This window comes from Salmo trutta, chromosome 2 (genome assembly GCF_901001165.1).
Source record: "Salmo trutta chromosome 2, fSalTru1.1, whole genome shotgun sequence".
Lineage (NCBI taxonomy): Eukaryota > Metazoa > Chordata > Actinopteri > Salmoniformes > Salmonidae > Salmo > Salmo trutta.
The window spans coordinates 3555267-3569850 of record NC_042958.1 but is presented as its reverse complement, the minus strand read 5'-3'; positions in this window follow the sequence as shown (position 1 = coordinate 3569850).

The window sequence follows — 14584 nt, the reverse complement described above, 5'->3', positions numbered from 1 at the left end:
AAGTCAGTTTGACTTCCATTAAATATTTACTAAATGTATATACCAAACCTGCAGTGCTATTCTCAGCCAAGGTTAAAGGGATGCAGCAGAGTTTTTTTTTTTGTATAATTAAAAATAAAGTTATTTGTCACATACTTCGTAACCACCAGGTGTAGACTAACAGTTAAATACTTACAGGTCCTTCCCAACAATGCATAGAACATTTGAAAAATGTATAACAAATTATAACATAAATACATAAGAAGTAATGATAACTTGTTTATAGTATATAGATTTGGTACCAGTACAGAGTCGATGATCTGGCACAAATAACTCAATCCCCCCCCCTGATTGACTTGATTAAGTTACACATTTTAAATATGGACAGTCCTGGGATATTTTACCCCTGATCTTGATAAGAAATAACCATAGCAGATGCTGTTGATAACATAAATAGGAAACTAATAAAATAATACCATTAGGCTACACCAACACTAGTTTCCATTCATACAGTGTTGGGTAAATTGCCACAGTAGATTTGCAGTGGTAAATGAGGAAATAGTTCATTTCTATTGTACTAGAATGCTTGTCAAATAGATAAAATCACCATTTGTCTGTTCTAAAAGGACTAAGTTGTTCCGATGACAATACCAACCAGGGGCGAACATATCTTGAAAGGCTTTGGTTGCAAGGAGGACTAATGCAGAGAGGAATAGGTGAAGCGAGAGGGCTGACTCGTGTTAAAATCTGTCCAGAATAAACCCAATGTGTTTCTATGGGTTTAACATGCAGACCTAAGTTTGTCTCCTGTCTTCCTGCCTTTTGGGACAACAACTTCTTATTGTTAGGGCGGAGACGTGAGTATCTCTTCATTATATACAGATCTCTGTAACGGCTGTCTTCTGAAATGAACCAAGGCGCAGCAGGTATGTGAATACTCATGGTCATTTATTGCCAAAAAAGGAGTAGAGCATTCACTTAACAACAAAAAGGGTGACAACAGTGACAGTTCTACAGGCTAATACAAGCAGTGTAAAAAACAACCACCCACAACCCCACAAGGCAAAGTAGGCACCTTATGTGTGACTCCCAATCAACCACAACCCTCTACAGCTGTGCCTGATTGGAAGTCACACGGCCAAAATCAATGAAACAATAAAAAACACACACTCCCTTCTGCCACGTCCTGACCCAACTACCCCCTCTACTGGTCAGGACGTGACAATCTCCGACTAAGTTAACACCAACATCCTCTTTTAGGGAACGGTAATGAGGAAACCAGTAGTGGTTGTAGATGAGATCAGCAGTGCTGGTGAATTTAACGAGTACTGATGGTTTAACGAGACATCACCAGGTGATCACCTAGTGCCATCGATGGTTGTAATAGGCCCCTTGTTATTTGATTATATTCCAATAGGCTATATTCTGTAGGCTAATAATCTACTGTTTGTGTTTCCCTGACTAAATTGTACTTCATAAGTAAAAGTACTGTAATTTAAGATTTGTATTTTACTCATGTAAAAGTAAAAGTAGCCCTCTTCTGTGTAAAAAAAAAAAATTATCCGGTCAAAAAACGACTTAAGAACTGGGTACAAATTTCATTTGGTCGTTTTTTTTTTCTTCACCTCGTTAACAGCAAACAAAACAGATAGCAACTTTAGTCCAATTGATTTGACATGGGTATATTATTTAAGCCTGCCACCACCATCTTGCAGATGTTCTCCAGCACACGTAGGGTTAGGGTTAGGGTTAGGGTTAGAGGTTAGGGTTAGGGTTAGAGGTCAGGGTCAGGGTTAGGGTTAGAGGTTAGGGTTAGGGTTAGAGGTCAGGGTTAGGGTTAGGGTTAGGGTTTTTCTCCAATGAAGACTGACATCAAACAAAGTCTGTAAGCTGTAATTGAAACTGTACAGCAATTTAATTAATCAATTAATAATCAATTACGGGTCTTATTCAAAGTTGCCTTAATAACTATCTATGTGATAAATGTCATTAAAGGGGTAATGGTAGTCGAGACATTGGAATACTTTTTACATTTTCAATAGCATTAATGACAATTCAACAATATAATTTCAAGTACATGTGATGGCGAATACGTAACTAAAAAAAGCTTTACAGCAAGTCTGATGTTTCATTTTTATTTTTTTACTCAAAATGAAACATCAAGGAGGATCAGGCTTCGTGTTCAAATCAGTGTTACAACAGTCAATCTATCATTATTTACATTTCACTATCAGTCATGTTACTAGTATACAAATCAGACACATAGAAAGAGCTTAGTGAGGCTTATAGGTCTTGTCATAAAAACCTGATGAGAGAGAGAGAGAGAGAGAGAGGAGAGAGAGAGAGAGAGACAGAGAGAGAGAGAGAGAGAGAGAGAGACAGAGAGAGAGAGACAGAGAAAGAGAGAGAGAGAGAGAGAGAGAGAGAGAGACAGAGAGAGAGAGAGACAGAGAGAGAGAGAGAGAGAGAGAGAGAGAGAGAGAGACAGAGAGAGAGAGAGAGAGAGAGAGAGAGACAGAGAGAGAGAGACAGAGAAAGAGAGAGAGAGAGAGAGAGAGAGAGAGAGAGAGAGAGAGAGAGAGAGAGAGAGAGAGAGAGAGAATATGTTAGCTAGCTACATGGTTGACACTGCAGCTAGCTTAGGATGCTTATCTAGTGGCAACCTAATGTGATACCTAGCTAGCTATTGTCACACACATCTTATTAATCTGTTCACTCTTTATGACAAGGTGGCTAGTTAGCCAACAAGGTGGCTAGTTAGCCAACAAGCAGCGATCATTTGGGGAGCTAAAAACAGGAGATTAAAGTCTGTCTGATTCTGACTGATTCTGACTTAGTTAGCTACCTAGCCATTTGATTTTCACTTGCCCTCAAAACACAATTTCAACAGGAGAATAATATCTGAGAAATACTTAACTTACTCCAGAAATATATAATATTACAAAGGCTGACACTGACATATGTGTGCCAAGGTCAGTGGCTACAACCGCTGGACCACACAAGCACTGAGTAAACCAATAATTTATTTGTCCTATTTGTTTGCCTTTAAACTTGTAGTAAAGTAACTGAGACTACACAGGCTACTTGAACTGAATCTCAGTGGCCCTGCAGTCTATGTCTATCTTATAGCCTACAAACGCCGCTTCCAGCTGCCCCCTGGTGGCGATTCTAAATATTCAACATTTATTCAGATCCTCCTGCTGCTGGATTATTTTCCTCCTGCGACGAAAAGGGTATAAATTAAAATCTGACATCTGTACTGGGCCGTACGCTCTACCCTCTGTAGCACCAAGCGGTGATGCAGCCAATCAAGATGCTCTTAATGGTGCAGCTGTATAACATTTTTTGTGGATCTGAGGGCCCATGACAAATGTTTTTTTGCCTCCTGTGTGTGGACCATGTTAACTCCTTAGTGATGTGGACACAGAGGAACTTCAAGATTTCGACTCGCTCCACTACAGCCTGCTCGATCCTCTGTTTCCTGAAGTCCACGATCAGCTCCTTTCTCTCGATGACTTTAAGGGAGGAGGTTGTTGTCAATGACCTCCTCTCAATAGAGTACCAAAGAATGAGCCATAATACCCAGAAAACCTAGCGGTCAAACAGGGAAATGGTTCCAATCGTTTTTTTTCACCATTCATTTTTCCCATAGTGAATTTTAGAAACGCTTAAAATAAGGACTGTGTTTTGTGTACACTTACCCTGGCATGACGTTTTGATAATCCTGTAAATCTCGCTAGGACAAGGTGACTTTTATCAATATATTTGCCTGTATTTACCCTCCAAAAATGACTTGTGGCGATCATAAAGAACTACAAATACCAGGATTTTCTGGACCAGACTGCCGAATCGAGGCAAAGATAAAAATCTCTGGAATAACTATCTAATGTTAGTTAAATGTATTACTTAATAAATTGGCTACATTTCATTAAATGGACAAATCAATTTCAAATTGATACAATACCTGTTAGCAAAGGTGTCAGCTAGAAATGATTTGCAGAAGCATGCTGGGATTTGTAGTTTTGCATGACGTCTACTTTGATGCTAATTAGCATTCTAGAATCTGAGCGTAAACAGTGATAAAAGTCACGTTTTCCGAGAGAGATTTACATGTTTATCAAAACGTCACTCCAGGGTAAGCGTAACGCAAAACACAGCCTATATTTTAAATGTTTCTAAAATCCCCCTACGGGATTTTAATGCAGGAAAAATAATTGGTACCATTTTCCTGTTTGCCCGCTAGGTTTTATGGGTATTATGACATCATTATGACGTCACGCAGTCGTAGGTGAACAGAGAGTACAGGAGGGGGCATGTAATAAGCAGAGTGGTGAATGTCTGAATCTTTCTTGATGAGGACATTTTGTAACATTAACGTATGTGATTGACTGTGAATACATCCCTGAAAACACTTTTGTCCAGTCCAGAAACCCAGAAACAATAGATGAAAATATGCAGTCAATCCTTCAGTCGGTGTGGAGGGTAGAACCAGCCTATTGACGATGTCCTGGTTTGTCCTGGTATAAAGCCTTTGTGAGCAGGGGGAATATAGGGTGTGGGGTTAAGAGGGCCCCTCCCATTACTTGTAAACTGGGGCTATGATATCTACACATGCCCTGAGAGCACAAACAAATATCTGTTTCTTAAGTCATTTTGTTAGCAGTGGAACCCAGTATATTCCATCCATACAACAGACAGCCAGTCGGACTGACAGACAGACAGCGTGCCAAGCCAACATGGTGATCCTCCCTTCCGCAGTCCTTTACCCCAGCCCTCCTCACATCCCACCTCCTTTACCCCATCCCTCCTCCTTTACCCCAGCCCTCCTCCTTTACCCCAGCCCTCCTCCTTTACCCCAGCCCTCCTCCTTTACCCCATCCCTCCTCCTTTACCCCAGCCCTCCTCACATCCCTCCTCCTTTACCCCAGCCCTCCTCCTTTACCCCAACCCTCCTCCTTTACCCCATCCCTCCTCCTTTACCCCAGCCCTCCTCCTTTACCCCAGCCCTCCTCCTTTACCCCAGCCCTCCTCCTTTACCCCAGCCCTCCTCACATCCCTCCTCCTTTACCCCATCCCTCCTCCTTTACCCCAGCCCTCCTCCTTTACCCCAGCCCTCCTCCTTTACCCCAGCCCTCCTCCTTTACCCCATCCCTCCTCCTTTACCCCAGCCCTCCTCCTTTACCCCAGCCCTCCTCCTTTACCCCAGCCCTCCTCACATCCCTCCTCCTTTACCCCAGCCCTCCTCCTTTACCCCATCCCTCCTCCTTTACCCCATCCCTCCTCCTTTACCCCAGCCCTCCTCCTTTACCCCATCCCTCCTCCTTTACCCCAGCCCTCCTCCTTTACCCCATCCCTCCTCCTTTACCCCATCCCTCCTCCTTTACCCCAGCCCTCCTCACATCCCTCACCCCTTATGCCTCCTCCTCCTCCTCCACTTCTTCCTCTCCCTCCAACTCGCCCTTCCCTCCTCGGAGCGTTCTTCAGCCCATCATCCTGCCACAGAGAGGAGCAGCCAGGACACACACCACACCACACCACACCACACCACACACACACACACACACACACACACACACACACACACACACACACCACGCCACGCCACTCCACACCACTCCACACCACACCACACCACACCACACACACACACAGTAGCAGCTATGTTCAAAGTGATACCAACTTTCTCACAGTAGGTCCTTTTGCTTCTCATTTATAGATCTCAAGTCAACATTGCCAAAACGTTACCCTATCGTTACCCATTTCCTATTGTTATAATCCAAATGTCTTTTCAATTTTAGGAGGAATATTACCTGGAGAAGAAAGTTCCAGAATTTAAACACTGCAGATGATGACCGTTTAGAGGAAAGGGAAGTTAAATGTATAAATATATAATATTAAACATGAGTGACTGGATATTAAATAAACAAAAATACTCTCAGTGAGGTTAGAAAACCTGAAAAGGCTCTGTGTTGGATCGCTGCAGGTCCCAAAATGGCATTCTATTCCCTATGTAGTGCACTACTTTTGACCAGAGCCCTATGGAAATCCTGTCAGCTCTGGTCAAAAGTAGTGCACTTTAAAGTGCTTTTGGGGGAACTACAAAGACAGTTTTAGTGAATATCTGTCTCTCTCTGTCTCGCCGTCTCTGTAAAATTTGGGTTGTGTTGGGTTATCATGGCTGAAAACACAGTTTTATATTAACTAAACCTAAATGTCTATCATTTGAAAAAAGACAGGGCCAAACACTTTTGGAGCATTTCAAGAATTTAATAAAAATTGGGATTGGGAACTTTTTTTTTTAAGTTCAAGACTAAACGTATACTTGTGGTTAGAAAAAGGCAAATTTTAAGGGTCTTCTAAAAACTATGCACAGTTTTCAAATAAATATTCACATATAACGGAGATGCATTGACATTAGGTGACTGAATCGAGAGAGAGAGAGAGAACTAAGGGGGTCATTGCACGAAATGAGTCTCTTTTGGGTAGTGTAACTTGTTAAAAATTAATTAAAATGGGCTATATTGTAAAAATGTATTAAAAAAACTAGATTTTAACCCACTTAACCCCAATGTTTGACATGTTCCTCCCTCTGTGACTTCTAGAAAGATGTTAACCCACCCCAACATTTCTCCAGGCTTTTCCATTGTTATTTTGTTGCTTTGACAAAGTAATTTCTGAAGATTTAATTTATTTAATGTGATTAGTGATTCATTTTAATAAAAGTCCAACGCAGTCAAAAATGTGGACGCTTGAAAATGTGGTGGGATGGTGTTTTGGCCTGCGTGGTGACATCACCCGGCAGGTAAATGAGTTAATAGACCAATAAGAAAGATAGTTCCAAACCTGTCTGCCAATAACAGCTTGTTTTCAGTGTTGCACTTCCCACTCAGACCACTCCCAGACTCCTACTTGAGAAATTGTTCTTTGCTAAGAAGCTAGTCGGTTAAAAATCTTCATAAAAGTTACAGAACGGAGGGACATGTCAAATGTGCAGAATTTTGGCACTTTTAGCAAGTCTTTAGTCATATTAAAAATCGGATTGATTGAATTTTCCATTGTGGACTATATTAAAGAGCACTTCATGTAATATAATAGTCTTTTAAAATTAATTCAATAATGGTGCACAATTTCGACTTAATTAAGTATCAAAGGGATGCAAAAGGGACTTATTTCGTTGAATGACTCAAGGACTGTTGGAGCAAAGTGAAAAATAGAGGATTGTGTTTCGAGGGTTCGTCAAATGTAGGGCCCTATAAAATCCGTTGGGGACGGAATCACGGAATCTAGACATTATAACTCAATTAAACAATAGTCTACAATGTATTGAACTTAGTAGGGAATCAACTAAATGTATTGAATTTAGTAGGGAATCAACTAAATGTATTGAACTTAGTAGGGAATCAACTAAATGTATTGAATTTAGTAGGGAATCAACTAAATGTATTGAATTTAGTAGGAAATCAACTAAATGTATTGAACTTAGTAGGGAATCAACTAAATGTATTGAACTTAGTAGGGAATCAACTAAATGTATTGAACTTAGTAGGGAATCAACTTTATGTATTGAACTTAGTAGGGAATCAACTAAATGTATTGAATTTAGTAGGAAATCAACTAAATGTATTGAACTTAGTAGGAAATCAACTAAATGTATTGAATTTAGTAGGAAATCAACTAAATGTATTGAACTTAGTAGGAAATTCATTCATTTGTCCAAGTTAATCATCAGACACGAAGAAAATGCATCAATGATTCCTATTTTCCTGCAACTTTCTTGAACGACAGAGGAACGCCGCTGTCCGTGAGTGCAGCACGTGCGTTATGATAATTATCTTCTGGTAGAGATTGAATGCCTTTCCCCAAAACCTTCTCAATTCAATTGTTAAGCATAAGTTAAAAAGGGCCTACTTGGCTGAATGATATCATGATTATTCACATCCATCCAGTGGCAATTTGTTTTGCAAACTCATGAGCACTACAGAAACATTACTTATCAAACAATGGTATCTTGCTGGTGTGAATTAAAGGATAACTATGCACAAAAATATACATTTCTTAGATTTCTTTCCCCCAGACCTCAACCGTGGTCTCATGATGTGTTTTAAGGCTTTTTGTGGATTTAGAACATCCATTTTTTAAATCTGTTTTTACTGATTTTAAAGTGTGATTTATAATATCAAAAACGGGAAAAAGAGAAATTTGGAAAAACAAAACGTAGATACCGGAATTTGTGAGATTTTTTTTAAAACGGAATCATGCAAAATATAACTATTTTTTATAAGGGCCTACAAATGGACATTATTCTATTGCAGGCCTGTACTGACCTCTGCTGGTGAAATGACTGAACTGCGTACTCTCTATGAAGTACTGTAGTCTACTGCACAAACCATTGCGCTGACTCTTTATAGTCTAGGGTGCGCAGGCTTTTGTTCCAACACAACACTACAACTAGGGCTGTGACAATTATGGAATTTGGGGTAACGATTAATTGTCATGCAAATAGCCACTGTTATTGTCATGATTGTTATTGTTAGCTTGCCAATTACACTGACTGCTCTGAGTGGTGCAGCGGTCTAAGGCACTGCATCTCAGTGCTAGAGGCGTCACTACAGTCCCTGATTCGAATCCAGAGTGTATAATAACTGGCCGTGATTGGGAGTCCCATAGGGTGGCGCACAATTGGCTCAGCGTTGTCCGGGGTAGGCCGTTATTGTAAATAAGAATTTGTTCTTAACTGACTTGCCTAGTTAAATAAAAGGTGTAACAAATAACAAAATGTCAATTAATAAAAAATTGTTGTTGAAAAAAATGTTTTAAACTTGTAATTCATCTTTTGAAAATGAGCTATGACAAAGCTATGATAAAACACAGCTTTAGTGACACCGCTTTGACCGCTTGGAAATTAAGTACCTCCTCCAAACCCAGGGGCGGAAATCCCAGGGGGGACGGGGGGGACACGACCCCCCCATCCTGGGAAAAATATGATTTGTCCCCCCCAATATATCACTGAAACATAACTATGTAATTTAAATAATATTAATAATACGCAATGAAAGCAATTGTGCTGATTATAGACACTTAATAGCGTGTTTTTAAGTTTCAAAAGATTGCAACCCCCCCACCCTTTGCCTCACAATGGTTTGATCCACTGCCAGTTCCTTAGCCTGTTGGGGATAGGGGGCAGTATTTGCACGGCTGGATAAAAAACGTACCCGATTTAATCTGGTTACTACTCCTGCCCAGAAACTAGAATATGCATATAATTATTAGCTTTGGATAGAAAACACCCTAAAGTTTCTAAAACTGTTTGAATGGTGTCTGTGAGTATAACAGAACTCATATGGCAGGCAAAAACCTGAGAAGATTCCAAACAGGAAGTACCCTCTCTGACCATTCCTTGGGCTTCTTGGCTCTGTTTATTGAACATTTAAGATCTTTGCTGTAACGTGACACTTCCTACGGCTCCCATAGGCTCTCAGAACCCGGGAAAATGCTGAATGATGTAATTCCAGCCGCTGGCTGAAAAACTTTAGCGCGTTTGGATGGTGGTCGATCAGAGGGCCATCAGACTGAGGCTCGTGCACGAGGGGATCCCATGCTTTTACTTTCGCTCTCTTTGTACTAAAAAATGATTTCCCGGTCGGAATATTATCGCTTTTTTACGAGAAAAATGGCATGAAAATTGATTTTAAACAGCGGTTGACATGCTTCGAAGTACGATAATGGAATATTTAGACATTTTTTGTCACGAAATGCGTCGTGCTCGTCACCCTTATTTACCCTTTCGGATAGTGTCTTGAATGCACGAACAAAACGCAGCTATTTGGATATAACAATGGATTATTTGGGACCAAACCAACATTTGTTATTGAAGTAGAAGTCCTGGGAGTGCATTCTGACGAAGAACAGCAAAGGTAATAACATTTTTCTTATAGTAAATCTGACTTTGGTGAGTGCTAAACTTGCTGGGTGTCTAAATAGCTAGCCCTGTGATGCCGGGCTATCTACTTAGAATATTGCAAAATGTGCTTTCACCGAAAAGCTATTTTAAAATCGGACATAGCGAGTGCATATAGGAGTTCTGTATCTATAATTCTTAAAATAATTGTTATGTTTTTTGTGAACGTTTATCATGAGTAATTTAGTAAATTCACAGGAAGTGTTCGATGGGAAAGCTAGTCACATGCTAGTCACCTGCTAATGTAAAAAGCTGTTTATTGATATAAATATGAACTTGATTGAACAGACATGCATGTATTGTATAACATAATGTCCTATGATTGTCATCTGATGAAGATCATCAAAGGTTAGTGCTGCATTTAGCTGTGGTTTGGGTTTATGTGACATTATATGCTAGCTTGAAAAATGGGTGTCTGATTATTTCTGGCTGGGTACTCTGCTGACATAATCTAATGTTTTGCTTTCGTTGTAAAGCCTTTTTGAAATCGGACAGTGTGGTTAGATTAACGAGAGTCTTGTCTTTAAAATGGTGTAAAATAGTCATATGTTTGAGAAATTGAAGTAATAGCATTTCTAAGGTATTTGAATAACGCGCCACGGGATTCAACTGGCTGTTGAGTGCGTCCCACCTAGCCCAGAGAGGTCGTGTCTACTGTCTGAAAGGCACTCAATGCACGTAACTGACGTGAGGTTAATCCAGTCAATCGCGCACACACACTAGCTGAATATGCAGAGCTAGGGCGCAAATATGAACTATTAAGCTAGCTAGTACCTATTCCATTATGTGGCGTCGTCAAAGATGGAATCAGCATGCAGATGATTTAAGTTAGTGCTTCAAAGTCCCTGTGATAAGGTTAGCGATAAACTGAAATCCAAACTGAACAGAACTGCACTCTCTTCTACCATTGTCTTAAATATATTTAATGGTCTCGTTGCAAAAGCTAAATTGTCGCAAGTGAACTTTTATTAATTTATTTTATTTCACCTTTATTTAACCCGGGTAGCAAAGATTATAGCAAACACCACTGAAACTGAATTGGTGCTCGCTAGCTTTGCAAATTCAGCTATTGTTGGAAGCCAGCCAATAAGAAACAAACTATTAAAATTACAAAAGGTTGCAGCATATGTTGTGTAAATGGTGAACTCATACAGCTGTCAACTCTTGTCATTTTAATCCGTTTCACATTTGCTAGCTACCTTTTAGATCGAAGCCCAAATAGAATGATTGAAGATGATAGAAGCCCATCTCCTACTGTAAATAACCTACACACTGTGTGTGTAGCCAGCCAGCCAGCCAGGTAGAAAAATGGCAGAAAAATAAAAGACGGACATCAGAGTATTTTTCAATACACCAAAACGCATAGTAAGAACCCTAGTAGCCTAATATCTCAAAGACTAGTTGATAAAATGTTCATAAGAAAGAAATGAAATTCTAATGGAAATGTTTCACAATGATGTCATTAGGCAGAGCAGGCAACAGATGGCACACAGACAGCAGAGTTGGGGACAGATATGCAGGGACAGACTGGCAGAGACAGGAAGTCTCAGGTAAGTTTGTTGAGTCTTTGTTTGGCAACATTATGAAAGGTTCTCAATTTTTTGACTTGTAAAATAGGAACATAATTGGAAAATGCCATGGATACCCCCACTCTCAACTTAAACTGGTGACTGAACTAAGATTTGTTAAAGGCAATGGTATTGCTGTTGTGAGTAGTTGTGTAGTTTTGGGTACCGGTAGTTAGGAGTACGGCAAACACCTTATTTCTTTGGTTCCTCAATATACATTTACCATATTACAATGTAGGCTATGTGTTACAGCACTACTTTTGGTGTCCCCCTCAGGAATTGCTCTTGAGAAAATTTCATGTAATTGTCCCCTCCAAAGTTGATATCAGATTTTCGCCAATGTCCAAACCGTGCCTTAAAATGATGACCAGCCCTACCCACTTCATGTAAACATTTTAAACTGCTATTGGGTATAAACTGTATCTTCTTGAATATAAAGTTGAATCCTCCCTTTTCTTAAAATTAATGTATTAAGACAATTAGCTATGACGATTATTGTTTTCTAACAGCCGTTTTTTTGTCCATAATTGTCGATTACACAATTATACGGTAATTGTGCCAGCCATAACTACGACACAACAAAAACACCGTTCAGCAGGACATTTTGGAACGTTCAGCTAGAAATATGTTATGCAGAACATACATACTGCTCCAAGTCATGTCTGCTCTATTCATGGAATTTCTAATTTGTAACGTTTGGCAACTGAACGTGAAACCGATCGATTCGATTCAATCAATTCATCCACGATTTGATCATCACTTCCTATCTGGAAAGGCTGTTATAACCCTACATTTGCGGTTTTGCTTCTACCCCTCATTTAACTTTAATGACTGTTAACTCTCGGGAAGAAAGCGTATGTTGTCCGAGTCGGTGGACAGCGGTGTGGCCTTCAGATTGGTTAAAGGTCCAATGCAGATGTTTTTTTATCTCAATATCAAATCATTTCTGGGTAACAATTAAGTTCCTTACTGTGATTGTTTTCAATTAAAACGGTCAAAAAGAAACACAAAAAATAGCTTCTGCGCAAAAAGCAATTTCTCAAGCAAGAATTTTGATAGGACTGTCTGGGAGTGGCCTGTGACGGGGATTAATTTGAGGAGCCTATCGGGAAGGATATGTAACCTAAAAACTAGCTGTTATTGGCAGAGAGGAGGGAAAATCCTATTTCTTATTGGTCTATCAACTTATACCGCCAAAAACCCAAACAAACTGAAAGTCATTTCAAACGGCTCGTACACTAAAAGACCATTATCATCATGACGTTTTTCTTTTTACGATCGCATATAAAACGCAGGAAAATAACGTTGTTAGTAAATGGAATAGTAACTGAAATCTGGACACTGACTGTCAGTCTATAACCTCTCATATAGTCTAATATAATATTAACTGTAGGTTTATAACCTCTCATATAGTCTAATATAATATTGACTGTAGGTTTATAACCTCTCATATAGTCTAATATAATATTAACTGTAGGTTTATAACCTCTCATATAATATAATATTAACTGTAGGTTTATAACCTCTCATATAGTCTAATATAATATTAACTGTAGGTTTATAACCTCTCATATAATATAATATTTGCTGTAGGTTTATAACCTCTCATATAGTCTAATATAAGATTAACTGTAGGTTTATAACCTCTCATATAGTCTAATATAATATTGACTGTAGGTTTATAACCTCTCATATAGTCTAATATAATATTAACTGTAGGTTTATAACCTCTCATATAATATAATATTAACTGTAGGTTTATAACCTCTCAAATAATATAATATTGACTGTATGTTTATAACCTCTCATATAGTCTAATATAATATTAACTGTAGGTTTATAACCTCTCATATAATATAATATTAACTGTAGGTTTATAACCTCTCATATAATATAATATTGACTGTATGTTTATAACCTCTCATATAGTCTAATATAATATTAACTGTAGGTTTATAACCTCTCATATAATATAATATTAACTGTAGGTTTATAACCTCTCATATAGTCTAATATAATATTGACTGTAGGTTTATAACCTCTCATATAGTCTAATATAATATTAACTGTAGGTTTATAACCTCTCATATACTCTAATATAATATTGACTGTAGGTTTATAACCTCTCATATAGTCTATTATAATATTAACTGTAGGTTTATAACCTCTCATATAGTCTAATATAATATTGACTGTAGGTTTATAACCTCTCATATAGTCTAATATAAGATTAACTGTAGGTTTATAACCTCTCATATAATATAATATTAACTGTAGGTTTATAACCTCTCATATAATATAATATTGACTGCAGGTCTATAACCTCTCATATAATATAATATTGACTGCAGGTCTATAACCTCTCATATAGTCTAATATAATATTAACTGTAGGTCTATAACCTCTCATGTAGCCTAATATAACATTAACTCCTGCGGAATTAATAATTTATTGTAGTAAAATGATCCATCAAATGTTCATTTATGTCTCGGGAATAGGAGTGGAGAAATATGGTTTATTTATTTCACCATCTTGAGAAAATGTGAATGCATGGTTACACACCATGGAAACGTGCCGTCTTTGTCTGCAACACAAAAGGCTATTTCAACCACATAAAATACATGGCCAATGTTGTAATGTAAATGTACAAAAACTAAAGTTCAATGGGTAGGTGAGGTCCCGTGTGGCTCAGTTGGTAGAGCAGGGTGTTTGCAACGCCAGGGTTGTGGGTTCGATTCCCACGGGGGACCAGTATGGGAAAAAAAATGTATCAAATATGTATGCATTCACTACTGTAAGTCGCTCTGGATAAGAGTGTCTGCTAAATGACTAAAATGTTGTGTCAATTGGCATATCTCAGTTGAATACTCCTTGCATCGTCTCCTTCTCAAAACTAATTTACAGGAGGTCAGATGGGATGGACCTCTGGCTTTCTCATCCAATGTTTGTCCTCACCGGTCCCTTGGGGTGAAGTTCAGTTGAGTGTCCACTGGGGGGACCTGTGGCTGTCCTCAGACTCAGGACAGGTGCAGCAGCAAGCTAACAACCTACTGGTAGCTACTCGACATGCTAAAGACAA